At 38.6% G+C, this 18,925-nt stretch overlaps 1 long non-coding RNA gene across 3 annotated transcripts in view; it reads left to right on the top strand.

Moving 5' to 3' along the window:
* Window positions 1-5,008: 5,008 nt before the first annotated feature.
* LOC137858589 (uncharacterized) overlaps window positions 5,009-18,925 on the top strand; it is a 130,618-nt gene continuing 116,701 nt past the window's right edge. Inside the window, exon 1 of one of the 3 annotated variants that reach the window (XR_011097868.1) lies at window positions 5,009-5,503. This is a non-coding gene — a long non-coding RNA (uncharacterized lncRNA). The remainder of the gene's footprint in view (window positions 5,504-18,925) is intronic. The other 2 variants (XR_011097867.1, XR_011097866.1) reach the window with 2 other exon arrangements.

An 18,925-nucleotide genomic window follows, 5' to 3' on the forward strand; every position in this document is an offset into this window, starting at 1 on the left:
TGTATATGTGTCACACTTATTTGGCTCTTGAGGGGCTCGGGATGTCATTCAATGGCCGTTCCAATTGTAAGCATTTCCAAGCTCCTTGAGCACAATGGCTCAGCCCAACTGATGTGCATCTGCAGCATTCATGGAGAAAGGGAAATGAAATGTGATGTTAATCTCCCTGGATAGTACAAGAATGAGTAATTCTTCCAATCTAGTAATAAGACACAATGTTAGTCTTGAAATTAGACACTTGGGCTCCAGTCCATCATTAATCAGAAAAGCACTTGAGCATGTCTATACCTTTAGGCATGTACTCAAGTGTTTTGCTGCAGTGGAGCAGGCTAAAGTAAATGCTTAAATGATTTGTCGAGCTTGTGTTTCAACATGTTATTGCTAGCATTTGTATATAGCATCAGGAGTGCATATTGTTTTCTACACAGAGAATACTGTTATCACTCTGATTTCAGTGAATTAAATCAACATCACTAAGTGAACTCAATCACATGAAGTTGTTTGTGCTGTCATACTAGAAATCCATTGTCACTCTGTGATGCAGGGCAAGTCAGTGATACCCCATCAACTCAACCGAAAACAAGATTTCACTTATTATCATAAAATGCTCATCATCACTTATTTCCAGACCCAGCTATATTTTCCTATAATTTAGAAACATGATCAGAAAGCAGAATTTAGTATTTAGATACTAGGAGGCATTCACCTGTATTTAGAAATGACTCACATTTTCTACTGTTGACAAAAAATTAAATCAACACTTAATTACTGCTTTTAATTTATTTCATGGCCCTCCATGAAATATAAATCAGTATATAATGAGGTACTGCTATATCTGAAACCCAGAAGTAGAATATAAGGTTAAGTTAATATTTAAAGATATATTTCAAGGTTTTTTAACTTTTATCTTAAGTTTTCCCAATAAAATGGGCCTAAGAAGCATGATAAATTTTAGGGAAAAAAGTTTTGAAGCATGCAGTAAATAGTCAACCTACACAGACCAGTGCTTAACTCAAAGTCTTCTGATATTAGTAGAGTGAGAATTTAATAAAACAGTACTTATCTCCTAAGAAGCCTATACAAGCATTAATCAGACTGAATGATGCATGGCTCCCACATGAATCGTTTACTCTTAGTTCACATGTTCTGTTCCTTAAAAAAAAAAAAATGAAGGACTAGAAGAGGAGATGGCTTCCTTTTTTGGAGAAACTAAACACAGAAAAGCTGCCATAGGCTTCAGACTAAATTAAGAGAGGAGACAGTCACAGCAGGACCGTGTCCTCAAACAACTGAGTGTCCTCTAATTAGAGGAGCTCTTATTCATTTGCTATTAAAAATAGGCCATTGAGTCAGTGTTTCATGGCTGCTTTCAGGAGTTCACTTTTGGGTGGAGGTTTATGCAGATCCACCTCAATCCAACAGATGTGGTTTCTGCAACAGCAAGTATACACAATGCTGCAAAAATGCCAACACCCCTCCCAACCAGAAAACATACTACATTCAGGAATCTGTTACAAGTTTATGAAAATTTACGGCACATTTCCACACACTAAGTTATTTCATTGGTCTTTGTTATTAATGGAAAACTATAGACCTGTCATCACCTGCTAAAATATTTGTATTCACAAGGAATAGGTATGCTTATTCTTTATTAGAAAAAAATCAAGCTTTCTTAAAAATTCCTCCAAAATATTGTACCCTGCCCACATACACTGTTCTTCCACCTCATCCAACCAGCATCCTACTGAAATTGTTTACAGCATTCTGCTTACTTCAACTCCCTTTTAGTCAGCTGTTCCTCAATAGAAATCCATCAGATTTTTTCTTCACTGATGTAGTAGTAGCCTTCACCATGTTTCTATTTTCTACAGTGAATATCCAATAGTAGAACAGTAGCACATTCAACACTATCATTTTCAAACAATACACAAGAGGAATAGATGTTAAAAATTGCCTCAGCCACATAATATATTGTCAAAAAGTAATTCTTAGAGAAAACACTGACTTTAAAAAAAAAAAGCGACATTGTTAATGAATATTGTCAGCATGATAAAGTAATAGACCCTTAGCCATTTCTCTATAGACCTACCTGAATAGATAGGCTTTAAAAAAGAATATTTCCTAAGAAAAAAAATGTAGAAACTGAAGTTTTATAACACCTTTTGCCTTTTCTCCAGCTCTTGTCTACTATAGTTTTATATCCAAGCATTTTTATAACTTTTTTTTGTTTAATTTTGAAGTACATAGTGATAACAGGTATAAGCACGGCTTAGAAATTTTTTTCCTCCCTCATATTCATTTCACCTAATATTGCCCAGTACCTGGCATAGAAATGTGAAAAATTAATCACAGTAATTCGGAAGCGATATTACTCTTGGTGTCTTCATATAGTAGAAAACATGAACAACAACAGCAAAAAAATGATTCCCCTCCAAACTAATCCTTGGAATGAAGTAAAGGCGTCATGCAGAAAGACATCTGTCAGAAAAGCATTTAAAATATAATAACGTGAGTGATTAGTCTAATATACTTCTTATGTCAAATCCCAGTTACCAGAATGACAAAAAAGAGTGAAGTATTTCATTCAATGCAATCTTACACAAATTCCCACCCTACTGCATGCAATACCGAGGACAGAACAATAATCTCCAATTAAAAAAAAAAATTAACAAAAAACTGGTGGTACTCATGTCTTCTTTCCTGTAGCAGTGCTGAAGTTAACATATACTTTTGTCTCAATACTATAGTCTCATCTGGCTATTTCTGACTACCTAAGATCAGTAACATTAAGGTCCTATATAAAATAGGAAAGAACAGTCATTTTCTTGAGCTCTCCAAGAACAGAATCCATAGATCCATAGTTCCTCTCAAAGAGCTGCAGAGCATGCTAGTAAAGACACTAGTTTTATACTGGTTTTGCCTATGCTGTTTATTAAAACTGAAGTGTTATTTACAGAAATACACAAACTAATAACTCATCTGTAATATTCACCAATAAGCAGCACTGGCAAATACCCAGTTATTTGCAACAAGTAATCATTTTGATATCATTTGCTCTTCTGATTCACAAGACAAAATGCTTAACATTCCAATTGACAGGTCTTTGTCATTATTATTCATTACGCTTTGTTAAAGCCATTTAATCATGTGCAGGACCCTACAAAGGATTTCTTCCCCTTTCTCTTTTTAACAAACATGCTTTTTGAAGGTAAGCTTGCATAGCAAATAACTTATCTGATAGAAATAATTACAGACAGCAAGAAGGGGAAAAAAATCTAATCTGCTGGGAATTGTTCTTTGCTTTCATTGTCCTGCAGCACCATTTTACCAGAGAGTGCTCTGAATAATTTAGGCGCTGCTAATATGATTGCAATGTCTTCTGATGTTCACCACAATTGCTTGAGGTCACCATGCTATCTGGTTATATTTGATGCCCAAGGAAATAGGAAGCTCTAAAACTGAAAGCAGCCTATCAAGTAAGAAAGATCATTCCAGTTGAATTTCAAGAGATTTTATAGGCCACTTAATGTGTACAGTAAGGACAGAGAAATTCAGATGACATTCAGGAAGATGATGGTTTCAGAGGTTTGTTTTAGCAAAAACACAAAAAGAGGAAATTGATTATTACTTCTGCATTTTCCTTGCCTATGCTCCAGAATCATAGCATGAACTAACGTGTTACTTAAGGCAGTAAACATCAGCTGTTAAAAACATTAAGTTAGAAAGGCATATTCTCCTTGCAGAATTAACAGATTAGCACTCTGGGGTACAGTGCTGTACTGTACCCTATTCAGCCATCACATGGATAGCTGAACCATGAGTTTGAGTCTTTGTTCCCTCCAAGAACGCATTTAAATTGAAAGATTAGTCACTTTCAAAATTACAAATAGCAGAGGATGCTATATAAAAGCTATTCCTTTTCTTCTACGTATATGAAGAAATGCACAAAGGGGCATCCAGCCTCAGTCTTCGAAAAATACTGTATTGTGAGCTGCAACACTACTAATAACTAAACTTATTGTGTGCCAATCAAGCAAATAAAAATACATATATGAAATACTTGTTTACTTGTTTTGAGATTCTTCCTCAGTTTATCTGCTTACAATTAGACAAAGATTGACTTAGGATAATGCAGGAGTTTCATCTAGTACTGCTTTCCTATGGGAGCTAAGGTAAGCCAAATGAAGTTAAGACCCATAAAAAGCACAAAATACACATTTTTGACATAGTGTTTTACACTTAAAAGATGGAAGACTTGTTGACTGCTGTTACTGAAGAAAATAAATAAGTTGGTTTTCCACACATTTTCAAGCCTGCTCCTTCACAAACCAGCTTACCCTATATGATAAAATTATGATAACAGAACAATCTTTAGGGCCTTCAGTAGCCAAAGAGGTATGATTTCCCTATTTCATACTTAAGAAATAGGGAGTTATCCCTATACAGCAAGATATAGCATCTTCAAGTTAGAAGAAACAACTGGTGGAAATATCTTCACCACCACACACCATAACCCCAAGACATGCAACAGTGAGGGAGGGAAAAAAAAAATTGAAGTAAAGCAGCAGAAAAGCATTTTCTCTGAGGAATCTGTTTGCTACCTTGGGTATCACCTTACTTCACCTGTATTTGAAGATCTACTAAAGGCCATCCACTCAGGTCAATAACTTCCCAGCTTTCCTAACTCAGCTTCCTCAAATACAATAGAGACATTCATGACAACTCTTTACATTTGTGTGAGGAATAACAAGCCCTTCAGAACCAGCATTGCTCAAGCAGAAAAGCTTCCCTCTTCTGCCACTTTACTTCTACAACCTATAAATAATCTGCTCTGCCCACCCCCCCACACTCCTATCATCTAACATTCATATCCACCTGCCTTTGGTGCCCATTAAATAAGGCCTCTAATTGCTCCCAAGTGTGTCATTATTGGTAGCACTTGCTTGGCTTATTTTAAAAGCTTCTAATACCCATCATAGTATTGCAATTCTCTTTCAAATATGAGCTTGTTCCTACAATTGTTTCCTCGGGAATTTTTATTTTCTTGTTTTTACATAAGGATAAGGTGTGGTACTAACTAGTCTCAGGAGTCTATGCTCTATTTGATGCCTAGATTATTGAAAGGGAAAGGATTTTGCGTCAGGTGTTTGTGGTAAAGCTCCAGTAGCATGGCTGGGCTGTGAGGGGCCTAGTCAGTGGCCAGGTTCCACAGGGTACAGCTGAGCCTATCAGCCCCAAGTGTGGCCCATCAATGGAAAATCTATTTAAGGAAGGGAAAAATCTTCACTGATAGTAAGTGTGATGGGGACAACCTTGTGAGTACTAAGCTTGGAGAAGGCCCTGTGTCTGAGGAGAAACCACTGAGAGCAGGCTTCTGAGAGGAGCTGCGGCCTGATGAAAGGAGATAGCGCCGGAGCAGGGTTGTCTTGGAGCAGCTGTGGGCTGAGGAGAGCAGCCACACTGAAGCAGGGGACAAGTGTGAGGAGGACAGAGCGACAGAGAGGTACTGTTGTGTGGTGACCCAGCCCTCAGGGAGGTGGGAGGAAGAGCTGAGGAGGAAGAGGGTTGAGATGGGGGGGGGGGGGGGTTATATTAACTTTTGTCTTTGCTTCTTACTATGTTAAACCACTTTAGTTAGTGATAAACTAACATAAATGTCAGTTGTTACATCTGTTTTACCTGTGGTGGGTAGTGTAAACGATCTCCTTGTCCTTATCTTGCCTCATGGGTTCTCTTCATTGTGCTTTCTCTCCCTGGGAAGGGTTACAGGGGTTACAGTGGCTGAGGCACTCAGGTGACCAGCCAAGGCCAATCCCCTGCAGGTTGTAAACTAGTCAACTTGCAATCTTGCTCTTTAAGTACATCTTTGCACTACCAAGCTCTGTTTTAATATATTCAAAACATAACTGCACAAACTGGAAGCCAACTAGAAAGTCTGTTTTTGCTACTCCTTTTTCCCTGAAGCTGAGAGTATCTATGGACTTAATGCTAATGACCTATACAGAAGTGAGGTGTTTGGAGGGATTTTCTCAGTGAGCACCCTCCTATTCTTAAAATTGTAGTGGATTAGTTTCAGTTGCTCATGCCAGCTACAGCTAAAGACTAGCTGAGATGAGAATTGTCACAGCTGTTACAAGGTGTTGTGCATTCACCTGCATGCTGGGGAAATTTTGGGGAGGCCAAGGTAAGCATGGGCTCTGAATGAGATAGTTTCATTCTCAGGTGTTGCAACCCGCATGTAGATTAATTCTTAAGTTCATTCGCTTAATGGCTATGTGCAATGAAGGGTGATAGTGTGGAACTTGTAAATGCAAAAAAGGGTAAAACTTGCAATTAAACGGTTCACTCTGAATCATTTGCTTCAACTGAAGGGTGTGCTGGTGGGTGGTTGGACCTGTAAGTGTAGTTACAGAGACTGGCTGGAAGTTAAGAGAGTGCTATTTTGTTATTAGCATGATGTGTTCAGAGCTAGTGATTACTCATGTGCTGGATTTTGGGCACTTTGGAGCTGTTCAAGAGTGAAAAGCAAATCTTTTTGCTAGACCTCTTGCTAAAGGCTGTTTTTTGTTGTTAGATTTGGAGAAAGGAAAGGTTCCTTTAAGAAGACCATTGCTAACTGCAGATTATTTGTCTATCAGTGGCTCACTTTTTTTTAATTTGATGGTGTGATCTAGAATGTTACAGTAGGAACCTCGTCATCCAAACTACTGAGGTGTCTGTGAACAAACAATATATGCTGTTATTTCAACATGTTCTCTTAGATAATTAATCCACATTGTATCCCTGACAGTTTTTTTGCTTTATTTTATGTAAAAAAAAAAAAAAAAAAGAAAGGTGGGAGAGGAAGGTGGTCTGTATCAAAAGTCCTGGAAGGAAAGCTGCAAGAGATGTGTGTGGTCCCAAGAGCAAAATCCTGAACCTTACCAGTATCTTGTGATGCACTATTTAACACTGCCATCAAATGGCCAAATATATTTATTATTGTACAATGGCATTTCAGCTGACCATCTGTAACACTTGTAATTCTAGGCAACCCAACTGAATCACACAGGCTAAAAAGCAAAATAACAATGGCTTTCCACTTTAAGGGTTCAATGGAAATACAGGCCTGATCCTGCAGCTAGCTTCAGAGTGAAGAGTTTGTATACCAGGAGATGTCTCACTGGTGCCTACGGGGCTCTATGCAGATACAGGTGTTCATTCAAGCTGATTCATTCATAGGATCCAGACTTGTTCCTTCTATGGTGTAAATATACTTCTTAGAATTCAGAAAAGTACTGAATTTTATTGTTCCTTGGCATGTCAGTTTTTTGCAACTTCAATGTTTCTCTCCCTAAGAGGCAATATTACTGAAGGTTTGCATTGTCCCCCAGATTGTTTACTAAACATGCAAAGCAGATATAGAATGAAGTAATATATGTTAAACATGGTCTATCACAGCAGAGGCAGATGAGCAAGTGTAGAAGCTACATACCAGTGTGCAACATAAGGAAATAGACCAAGTTTAATTGTTCTGTCACAGGAAGGTTTTGATCAAAAGCTTTCAGGGGCCTCTGGATGAGCTAGGCAACTGAAGTGTCCAGCAGTGAGCCCAGGTGGAAACCATGCTTATCTGCCTTCCTGTACTCCTAGCTACTGCTGAATAGCACCTTGCTGCCTCTTGGATCTGCTCCAAGAACAGAATTACCATACACAACTGTTTTGCATTCTCAGTACAGACCTGTGTAAATAGTGTATTTAAATACTATATGCGTCTAATGTAAGCTGTCCAACTGCTAAACTTGTAGTTCAGTAATCTCTCAATGCCAAGAAGTATCAAAGGTATCTTTTCTGCTCTGTATCAGCTCTGGTAATAAGTGTTTTGCCATAACACTCCAAGGGTGGTAACATCAGTTTTAATTCTGGCTACTTTAAGAGTATTTTGGAAAACCTTACAAAGCTACAGCAGACCATGCTTTTCTCTCTGGGTGTTTGTAACGTTGTTCCCTAATGCAAAATTTCAAAAAATTCTGTGATGTCCAGGGTATTTCTAAGGTGTGGCTGAAACATCCCCTACTATAGCTTTAAGTCCATTACATCTGTTTGTGTCAACAAAAGCAGCCTTTTTTACCTGTTCTGTCCAAGACCTACAGGATTCATGGATGTTGTACATGTTCACCTGGCACTAGTGCAAAACCTGTCATGGTATGGCAACTCACTGCCATGGTCTTACAGTTTGTCTCGGGGAAATTAATATCTTTAAAAATGTTTGGCCTGTTGTCTTAGGGTTTGTTTTTACTTTTTCTCTGTACAGCTTCAGACCTCAAATGATGAGGCAAGCATTAGCTTTAGGTCGTAAAAATACCACCAATCCGTAACATAGATTATCGGCACTGTTTTGACTCTTAATGAAATTGTCTTGATGAGACTTGGGGTCTCTGTCACATTTCAAAATGTTACCTTATTTAAAAAGTTTTCTATGAAGGGGCAAATAGATGAGTATAGTGAAGGACAACATATCTAATCTGAACTGAACTTCAGAAGTTCTACCCTAGATTATAAACACTTGTTTATTGTCAATTATTACTGATGGGTATAGCAGGTCACTTAATCTACTTGATAAGCATGATGAAATTGTTTGTTGATAGTACCTACTAGCAAAGATATTTTGACAAAATAATGTATTGGAAATACATATTTTTTGTGTTTGTACGTAATGCTTTATGCAAGATCTCTTTGGTGGAACTAGCATGAACTTGTTCAAGCTATAGGTCTATTTTTATCAATACAAAGAGCCTTAGTAATTCCTCAATGTTACTGTTCATTTGAGTTCAATATAAAGTGTCTTTGAACTTCTTGTGGATGATGGGGAATGCAGGAGATCACATCTTCTGTAATACTTTAGAAATAATCATCCTGCAGTCTTAAAATAAAAATGCATTTAATCTCAAAATTCTCACTTGCATTTCTAATGGTTTACTCCTTGCTTCTGTAATTCACTTCTAAAGGGCCTCTTCCTGGGCATATGCTCTGACAATTTCAGTCCCCATTTTCTGTTCTTGGTGAATGCTTTCAGGACAAATTGATATGGATATAGTATAGATGTAGATTTTTCTTCCACAGCACTTCTCTCAGCTGCTGTAGAGAATTTTCTCAAACACTGTCCTTCCTAATCTCACTTTACAATATACAATATTAAGACTGGAGAGAGAAAAAAAAAATGTCTGCCACATGGATTTTAAGAGGCAATTAATGGTTTATAGTCAGCTTTAGTGACTACTCCCACCTTTTATATGCAACTGTTTATTCTCAGGAAGATGGTTATTTCCTTTTTATTGCCCATATTCCATTCCATCCTCTTACCAGTCTGAAAGAAATGTCCATCTCCGCAGTGCTTTTTTTTGATGGTACTTATTGCTTATTTACTATTAGTTTTGTACTTATTAATGTAGCATCTCATCTCCTAATTCTTTTCAGTTAATTGCTTGATCTGGAAGGGACTGCTATCCAACATCTGTGTGTCTGTGGACATCTCTGTGTGGTTGCACACATACAGTAGGGTTTTCCTGTGTTCACAATTCAAAGTGGTCAAAGATTCTTTGTGGTCTGGAGAAAGCATGCTGATAAGTCTGAGGATTAAGAACAGTTTTTTGTGGGTTACTTTTATCCCAACCACATTATGGTAAACAAACTGTGTTTTAAGCAAGCTGTAACCTTACAGACTTAGCTCCTCCGGTGCTTTGCAGTGTTGGCCTTGCTCCTTTGACAGATCAAAATGTCACCTGTGTAAGGCGGATGCCTTGAAACTAATCAAAATGGCATTGTAGGAAAGCAACTGTCTTGCATGTTTAGTCCCCATAGTGAGATTATCCTTTTAGTATAAGCTATGAATTTAGCAGTTTACCTCTGTCCTACAGCTAACCTTTCAATGTCAGTTTCACCTAAGAAAAGGTGAACTCTAGGCTGCGTGCCCCTACTTGGCCCATCCCTTCTTATCTTAAAAATAGGGGAAAATACATTAATGCATTGTGCTCTTTCTATACTACCTAACCAAAATAAATTCCAAATGTCATGTAAAAGTTCCTAGCAATTCCTTATTTCTTCATATTTTAAAATGGTCCTGTCAATTTCTTACTACTTTTTAAATGGTGCTAGGCATATTGACAAAAAATGATAATGAACATTTCTGTTGATAACCAATTGGTATGATGTCAACCACCTCTTATTGATTGCCATAGATTGCTTAAATATTTATTTAGGAAAAAAAATTTAAAAGTGAAGCTAATAACAAATAGGCAATGAACACAACCTCCCTGCGAAGGTGCTAAAAATGAATTCTCTGGTTGAAAACAGGTAACCTTTTGCTGCTGTCAGTGTGATGCTGCCTAATGCTTCACTGTAGATAAGAAATCACATCAACCCACTTAAACTGCTATATATCTCAAGCTGCTGGGGTTTGCTTTCAAGTCATCACCTTGTTCGTTGCACAAAGCTCATGAGAAACTAAGTTAATTGTCTTTGTCCATCTTTGTCCTTGTCATATATTTATGAAAATGATGGCAGGTCCTCTGCGGAGTTGGGAAAGGAGTGTAGATAAATCTGTGGGCTGAAACTGCCCAGTATATCACACTTCTGTCTTTAAGGTCTCTCCATTCCTGATTTACAATTATAAAACACCAAAAGTCACAGGAAAGTCTTCCTAATATTCCTTTAAGGAGTGGTTAACTGGTTTTATCTTCAGAATTTATAAGCTTTTGAGTGAGTAACCTTTCCCTGCATGTTCTGAATTTCTCTTTTGACCAGAGTGCCCTCTGTGTCCAGAGAGTGACCATTCAGGTAATTCATTTTTACTTTGCTCTGAGCTGAATACTGACAAGTGACATGATCTTCAGGGATAATTAGAATGGATAGCCCAATCTAATCCATGTTAGATAGAAAATGCAATGTCTTCAGAGCTACCACAGACAAATCCCATAAATGAATTCCTCTGAAGAGGTGCTATATACATGTCAAGAAGCTGTGGAAAGCTCAGTGTAATGCTAACAGACTTGTTGGGTCATTCAGTTAGAGGGAAGGGATCTTCAGCTAATGCAAAGTAGCCTAATTCTGTGCAAATCAATAGTGCTCCTCCTGCATCAGTGGAAGATCTCTTACTTTCCCTTACGGGTTTGGCAGGCATCAGTCTGACTCCTTCCCAAGCTAATCATGTGAGTAGAGGCACTGTCCCACCTCTGAGGGAGCGGAGACCTTCTCCAAGGCCTTCAGCTGCCTTTCAGAAGATGGGTCTCCAAACACAGTGGCACCTGAGCCCCAGCTCAGCACCCAGGGGGCTTGCTGATAATGGCAGTCCACCAGGTTAGTGGCATTAGGGTAGCTGAAAGAGGCCTGTTTACACCCACCTCAAGTGACAGAAGAAACTGCAGCTATAACTCAAATTTCTCCTGTATCCTGAAGCCATTCTAAGTGCTAAACTGCCTTGGCTTCCCAATGTTGCCCAGTTTGTTGTAAGTTGAGCAGCACATAGAGGTGCAATGCTATTTTTTCATAAATTAGAAGTACAGTTTGGGTCTGTAAGGGGAGTATGTATTACATATCCAAGCGTACAGAAACATAACAGAGCACCCGTGAGAGCTGAGAATGGCTTCAGAAAACAATCTATAAATCTCTGGTGTTATCTTTCTGACAGCCTCCTAATCTCTGCAGGTTGTTAAGAGCTGCATTAAACTAGCCTGTCATTGATCCCAGCTCTCACATCTTCTCAAAGAGATGCACTTCCTGTGATCAATTAGAAAAAGAGGCAACAGCTTCTTAAAAGCATCTTTACAACAGTGCCCTGCAATAACATATCTTCCCAAAATGTGTATTTCTGACATCTACATCATACCTTGTCAAAGTACAGCCAGCATTTGCACCAACAACATAATTCAGTCTTCTGAAACAAGTAAAAAAAAAAAAAAAAAAACACTTGGATTCCTCACATATCATCATTCTCAGCTCCAAATTCAGCCCCAAGAGAAACAGCTATGTTAAAATAGTGGTTGCAGTTTCTTGCCATTTATTTTTGAGTATTAAAGAAACTCTGAATGAGAAGTAGCTTCCTATTAGCAACTTAGGGGTGTAAACAGAACATGAACCTTCTATCTTGGTTAAATCTTTGTGAAAGGAATCTGTCTTGCTGTCCAACTCCTCTTTGTTCCACACATTTAGTATGAAAATACTTCCTCTATAAAGTCCTGTGTATTATTTCCAAAGACATTTATGCATGATGGAGTAATTACACTGCTACTGTGGGATTTATGTTCCTATTGCATTCTCTTGCAGTACCTGGAGAAGGTGAAGTTCCTCTTCCAGCCAGGTTCAAGTCTCACTGTGATGAACTGCAAAATCTGCTGTAAAAGGAGCCTGACCCAAAGAGGTTATAGTGCATGTACATGAAGGTGACCAGCTGTCTGGTTTCACTACAGGAGCACAAATGTGGTTGTGGGAAAAAGAATGTGCAGAGGAAAGAGAAGTAATACTGTTCTGTTGCTTGATACAAGATATTCTGGAATGAAAGTATAAAGTGACATTCACTGTATCACAAGAATCAAAGCTTGACTTCTATGTTCTTCCCCTTCTTTCTTTTTTTCATCTTTTTTTTTTTGTTTAAAAATTAGAGATCAATCTTTCAGCTGCTATGCTTTTTAGTACTTGGAGTAGTCTGTCTCCTTAACAGGGAAATAGTGGAAGGGAAAGATAATGATCTTCTGAATTTAAAATATATATTCTCAACGTTTGTTAAACCATGGCAAGTTAAAGTAACACAGATTCTCCTGGACTGGTTTTCCATTTCACATCTTTGTAGCCACTGACACTGACAAAGAAAGCCAATTTGTGTGCCTCAGCTTTTAGAAATTTTAGGACAAGACTTCATAAAATTGCCGCAAAAGGATGGATCTGTTTCAGTGTGCACTTGCAACACTCCATATAATTAGCAAGCTAAGCGGTAGTGCTGTATTTAGCTCACTGGCTCTTAAATGGAGTTACTTTCATTTGTTTACTGAATGTCTCTACCCACTAAAGGCTAATGAACTAGTAATGGATCTGTCAGAAAACGGAAAAGACAAATACTTCTAAATGTTGCTATTATAGCCTAAGAATGTGACTATTATTGTTCCCCTAACTCATGATCTTCATAAGAAGGAAGGCAGCAAGATATTTGGTATTCAATGGGTGTAAGGAACCACAGACATAATTTATGTACTGATGGAGTGGAAGGGAGGAGAGTAGCAACCCTCAGGAAACTATACAATAAGCCAGCATATTCTTCCTGCATATTTTTGCTACTGCTTTTCCATCTTGAGTTCCATGCTTCTGTGTGAAGTGTATTCATCTTCCCAAATCTTGTATGCTACGTAAAGCCTGAAAGTCTTAATCAAAAGCAGTGTCCTGCTGTGTTAGATACTGCAGATACACAAAGATGTTCAGGACTGGAAAAGCTTACAGCAGAGTGAATCTCCTTGGTCTTTATAGATGGGGAAGAGACGCAGAAGGAAGCTTTGAGTCTTCTTTCTCTAATGTGAAGGCCTGTACTGGAAAAAAGCTACAGCCTGGGTTACAGGACTTGAAAAAGAGCAGAGCCTGGGCAACTTTTGCTGGCTCCAAATGTCATCAGTTAGATGAACTGGGCACAAAAGATCTGGACATACTTGCATTTCATTCTCCAATAAACGTAGCAGAAGATTGAAACCCTGCACAGAAAAAATGGTTTGGGTTCACTGTAGCAACTGTTGGATGGATGTTTCTTCATGTTGAATGTTGTTACTGAGGTTGCTTTGCATGTTCATGATGTGTTCTTCAAAAAGCATCTTTTTTCCAACTTAAATTCGTGGCCCTGTTTAACCAGATGGGATACTACCCCCTGTTCATCTCCTGAAGAGAAAAGAAAGAAGAGAAATCTGTGAAAAAGTCAGGTCCTTGGTTGTACCCTGAAACACAAATGGTCCACAAACTGTTGCAGGACAAACAGAATAGCTTGGAAGTATTTGGGATATAGGGTTATTGTTCCCTTGCTAGGCAACTGTGAATAATCGCACCATTTGCAGCTAATTTTCTAATCAATCCTCACCTTTGCTTGTATCAACACAGTCTGTTGTACAAATTTCCATGGGGTGGTCCTTGCTTACATAAAGCCTGAATTCATCTCTGGGCTACATTTACACTTTTCTGTGAGTCAGAAAGCAGATCAAATGTCAAAGTAAATTACATTTCACCTGCTTGAAATTCAACAGTTGAAGCAAAGGGGCAGGCAGGTGCCTCAGCCAGTCAGATTGTAAACATGGTGTAAAGGGGAAATGCAGCATTTGGAGCAACAGCCAAGTGATAGAATTTCTGTCACTAATTTAACAGAAACTTTGACCTGAGGAATGTGAAAATAACATGGGCCACCTGCTGCCTGGGAATCATACTTGCTAAATTTGGGGAGTTTGAGAATTTTGTGGACTAATATTCTGTTCCTATGGGCCTACATCACTAGATTTGGCCCCAAATGGGAAAGCAACCAAGAAAACCTGACTGGGCAGACTGTCCTTAGTTGAGCAGGTTAATATGAAATATGGCCATTCAGTTCAAAGCTTATATGCAGATTTGTCACAGCAGTGCAAACATACCCACAACTGCATTTTGAATAACAGCGCTACTAATGTTTTAATGAATTAAATTAAATCATTCCTGCCCTTAAAAATAGAGATTATTGATGATATTCACGTATTGGAAAGGTTCTTCTGTCTGGCTTGTACCACCTCTGTCCTTTAGAGACTAATGTTCCTGTAGATATGTAAAAATTTCTATTATGCGGTACAATCTTAGCATTTTTCTGTAGTTTTATTCCTTCCCTATGTACCTTAATTTCTCTACTCCAGTCCCCACTGTTAGTGTTATTCTGTACTTCTTATTTTTTTTATTGGGGATTATATTTATGACCTGTGTTTTTTCACAGTTGATGTGGTACTTTTTCATGTCTTTGCATCTGAATGCTGGGACTGAGTTAGACAGTCCCGTGCCTGAGTTCAGATCTAGACAAGCATGGAGGAAGCAGAAGAGCCTCTCAGCTGTCAGACCTTTCCCTGTTTGAGACATCAGATCTGTTGCTTCATGCTCAAGCTTGCACAAACTGTATGAAGTTCAAAATATGTGGCTACAGGAGTAGATCAGTTCCTTACCTGATACTGTTTGCCATGGTGAGGACCCAGGCATTGAACATTTCTAAGTCTTTATTCTGGTGGGACATGTTTGTGCTGACCACCTGAAGATAGTTCCCAGTTTCCTCAGCTGCCTTCAAGGCATGGAGAGTCTCAGTAGGGTTCCAAGATCTAGCTCACCACAGCAGTTTTCTGGGATAGAGGTACGTGTGACCTAATTTTAATAAAGTAGAAGCTAAAGAACCTAATCAGACCCTTAGCTTCTGTTTGAAGTGTGGCATGACTGTTAGGAAAAAGTTCAAGTCATTATTTAAAGTCTGATAATGAGGAGACTTTCCTTTTGGAGAAAATAAAAAAAAGAAAAGTTACTTTTCTCTTGAAATCTTGTTGCTGAGAGTCCCTCTTGCAGAAGAACATAAGATTGTGGAGAAAAAAAGTATGTTTCTTTATCCCCAGAAGACAGTAATACATCCCTTACAGCTGTAATTGCTCTCCACCCAAGTATGTGCATAGCTGATGTTTAAGAAATCAGCATGGTGTTTAGGGGCTGTTATGAAAATGGGCTTTAGTTACTCAGCAGGCCATCATGACTAATTCCAAACTTATTCCAGTATTTCCTGTAAAAAAGAAAAATAGTATAGCAATAGGCCTTTCCAAAGCACTTCTGGGTTTTAACTCGGTCGGCATAGATCTGTCAAGAATTAAGTCATGTCATGCATCGCTGTGAGCTCTGTCTTCCAAGAACTGAGCTCTGGTCCTGTGAAGGTGTGTAACCTTCAGCTTGTAAAACACAGCTTAACACAGCTATTTGCAAATACTGACACATTTTTATGAAGAAATTTTTGTGATTCCCTTCCTTTCACCCATACGACTTTGACACCTCTAGGCTCCATTCTTACACACACACACAGAATTTCTAGGTTGGTCTTGTGCAGTAACTCGCCTCCCTGTCTCTCACCTTTTGGATTCATGATCCCAAATCATCCCTATAGCAACGAAGCACAGTTGCTAATTAGGAAGAGCAATGTTAGGAAATAATAATGCATTTGACAGTCACTTCGCTCCTTTTGGAAAGACAGCTTACTTCCACTGTGCCCTGCTTCATTTCTTTTTCCCTCCCATCTGCTCCTGGTGAAAACAAGGTGGATGCTGCGTTGAGTCAAATGCAAGCCCCAGTGGGACAGTATTCAGCAGACCTTCATCCTGTACCTGAGTCAAGTCATGACCAGTCCCAGACATAGCCTCACTTGTAAGCAATCTGTATGGTAAAGACCAGAGGTGACTATTTATATCATTGGCCATTAGGTGACCAAAGTCAGACTAACATAGGCAGAATTTGTCAAAAGATGTCATTCTTCTTGTTTCACTAATGTCCACAAAATCATTAAACATTTAAAGTAACATTTAATTTTATATGCTTGCACATTGCCTATTATATTTGCATATTTTGTTCATTGAGCATATAGAATTAAATTTTTAAAACAAATGCAAATGTTCTGCCTTGCTTTCAGCTCTAATGTCCAAAATAACATCTATTCTCTAACTAGATAAATATTGATTCTGTCTTGGAGCAGCTTTATGATATCTTTACTGTTTCCTAAATTTTTCAAAAGTAATAGGAATGAAAACAGCATGGAAGCTAAAGTTTCTGGAAAATCCCACACAATTTCAGTTTTACGGTAAATAGGCTGTTTCCATGGCATGTTCAGAAGTGTTGTTAATACTAGGTTTCCACCATAAGGCTTGAGTGAAGAGTATACAGAGAAAATTCACAGGAAAATCTGTCCTTTACAGCCTATGGATGTATTCACTTTGTGTCTCACCAAACAGTGCTGGAATGGATGTGTTCATGTTTCTGTCAGGGATTATTTTGGGAGAAAATGATAGTACAGGTGCTCATGTGCCTACATATTTCTCACACAATGCACAAGACCAGCCAGATCAGATGGGTTAGAGCAGCACTTTGGAAGGATTCTGATCTTAAATTTACCTCTGCTTTTGCTGCCTAGACCTGCCTTCCCGGGTCCCTGAGTCTTAGTTGATGAAAGCTGGCTAGCTGCAGAAAGTCATCAATATTTGGTAACCCTTAGGAAGCCCAGTGCCCACCTGTGACAGGCTGTAGGGCTCCTTTTATTGTGGGGCATTTTGAACTGGACTGTGGTCAGTATTCATGCAGAGTTCTTTAGCCTTATTTCTAAGTGCTGCTCGCATGGTCTTGGTCTTTTGAGAAGCAAATGTGATTTTTTTTTATGAAGATTGTAGAATAATTGAAAATAGGTAATATTTTAAGCATGCTTGGAAGTGAGCATCTGTAGCTTTAATAGTTGATTTATTATTCTTGGAGCTTGTATATTCATACTTTACATTTTTCATGAGTAAATATATTTTGTAACTGAATTTTCAAAAGTCTTATACAATCTGCATACACTATCGTAATACAAAAAACTGCTACAGAGGGCTTTAAGATACTCAAATCTTGAGGCAGAAGGTATACATTATGTACTTTCTCAAAGCCTAAGACACTGCAGAATGCAAACACTACAGATGTTTTCTAATGTCAAAATGGAGGATTGCATATTAATGTTTCCTTGGTGCTTTTGATTAGGGATCTGTTTTGTCACGTTCTAGTAGTTTTTCTTGTTTTCTTGGCTATGAAAGTTTCACTTTTATGAACTAGGAAGAGAAGTTCTATGGCTTCTAGTAACTCACAAAATATCTGCCTGAAACGTGAAGTCAGATCTTGCTGTTTGTCTTGTCTGCTTGTCTGGTATTAGCTTTCTTTGTGAGTTAAAAGTTGCACTGTTTTCTGACAGAAATTTTAAAGGCCAGTTTCAAGTAAGGGAACTTAGGTAATGCTGATAAAACAAAGTGAACTGCCTCCAGAATATCATGGTTTAAAAAGCTGCCCTTTTGAAGATTTAATGCAAGAATAGGGGAAGATTTGATGTGCTACCTCAAGCACTCAGATACTGCTGGGAACTTTCTAGGTGTCAGTGCAGGACTTCCCCTCTGGCTGCACGGGGGGCAGTGCTGGCCTAAGTCAGACATCAAAGTATCGTGATGAGTTACAGCAAGATCAATAAAGCTCTGCAAGCACACAGACTGGGAAGGCATGTTTTCACTCAGATTTCAGGCTGCACTGGTCTTCCGCACAGCATGGGTTCATGATAGCTCTGCGAGAAACTAACACATCCAATATGCAGGGGAGGTACCTGTAGCTTTCGCTGAACCAAGGTGGCTAAAATGGTGAAAATAAATGTCACTGTGCTTCCAAGGCTTCAGTGTGGTGTTCTTGTGTGCAGAAGGTGGGAAACTTTCATGGCAATGTGGTCAATGCAGTCAATCAGAAGCTGGCACTGCACATGATCTCACCGTGGTCATACAGATTAGTTGAAGAAGGATACATAATGCCAGAAACCTCAGCCACAGGTTGCACACATGGAACAACTCCCAAAACAAAACTAGGAAAAAACTTGGAAGTAAAAAAAGCATTCTAGGAACAGATGTCAATTAAGCATTTAGCTTATATCTCCAGGGCAGTATAGACTGTGACAGAGAATAACAACGTTAACAGAAGAAATTAACAGCTCCCCAAGTCCTCTCTGCAATGCAAAGACTACAGTTCTTCACCATGGTGCTTAGATTAAATAGCTCTGGTTTAAAAAAAAAAAAAATCTCTGCTTTCTGTGTCTGTTTCCTCTTCTCATTATGATATTACATCAGCAGCTCTTGACAATTCAATGAATTAGGTTCAGCGGAAACACATT

The sequence above is a fragment of the Anas acuta genome, chromosome 6, assembly GCF_963932015.1.
Source record: "Anas acuta chromosome 6, bAnaAcu1.1, whole genome shotgun sequence".
Lineage (NCBI taxonomy): Eukaryota > Metazoa > Chordata > Aves > Anseriformes > Anatidae > Anas > Anas acuta.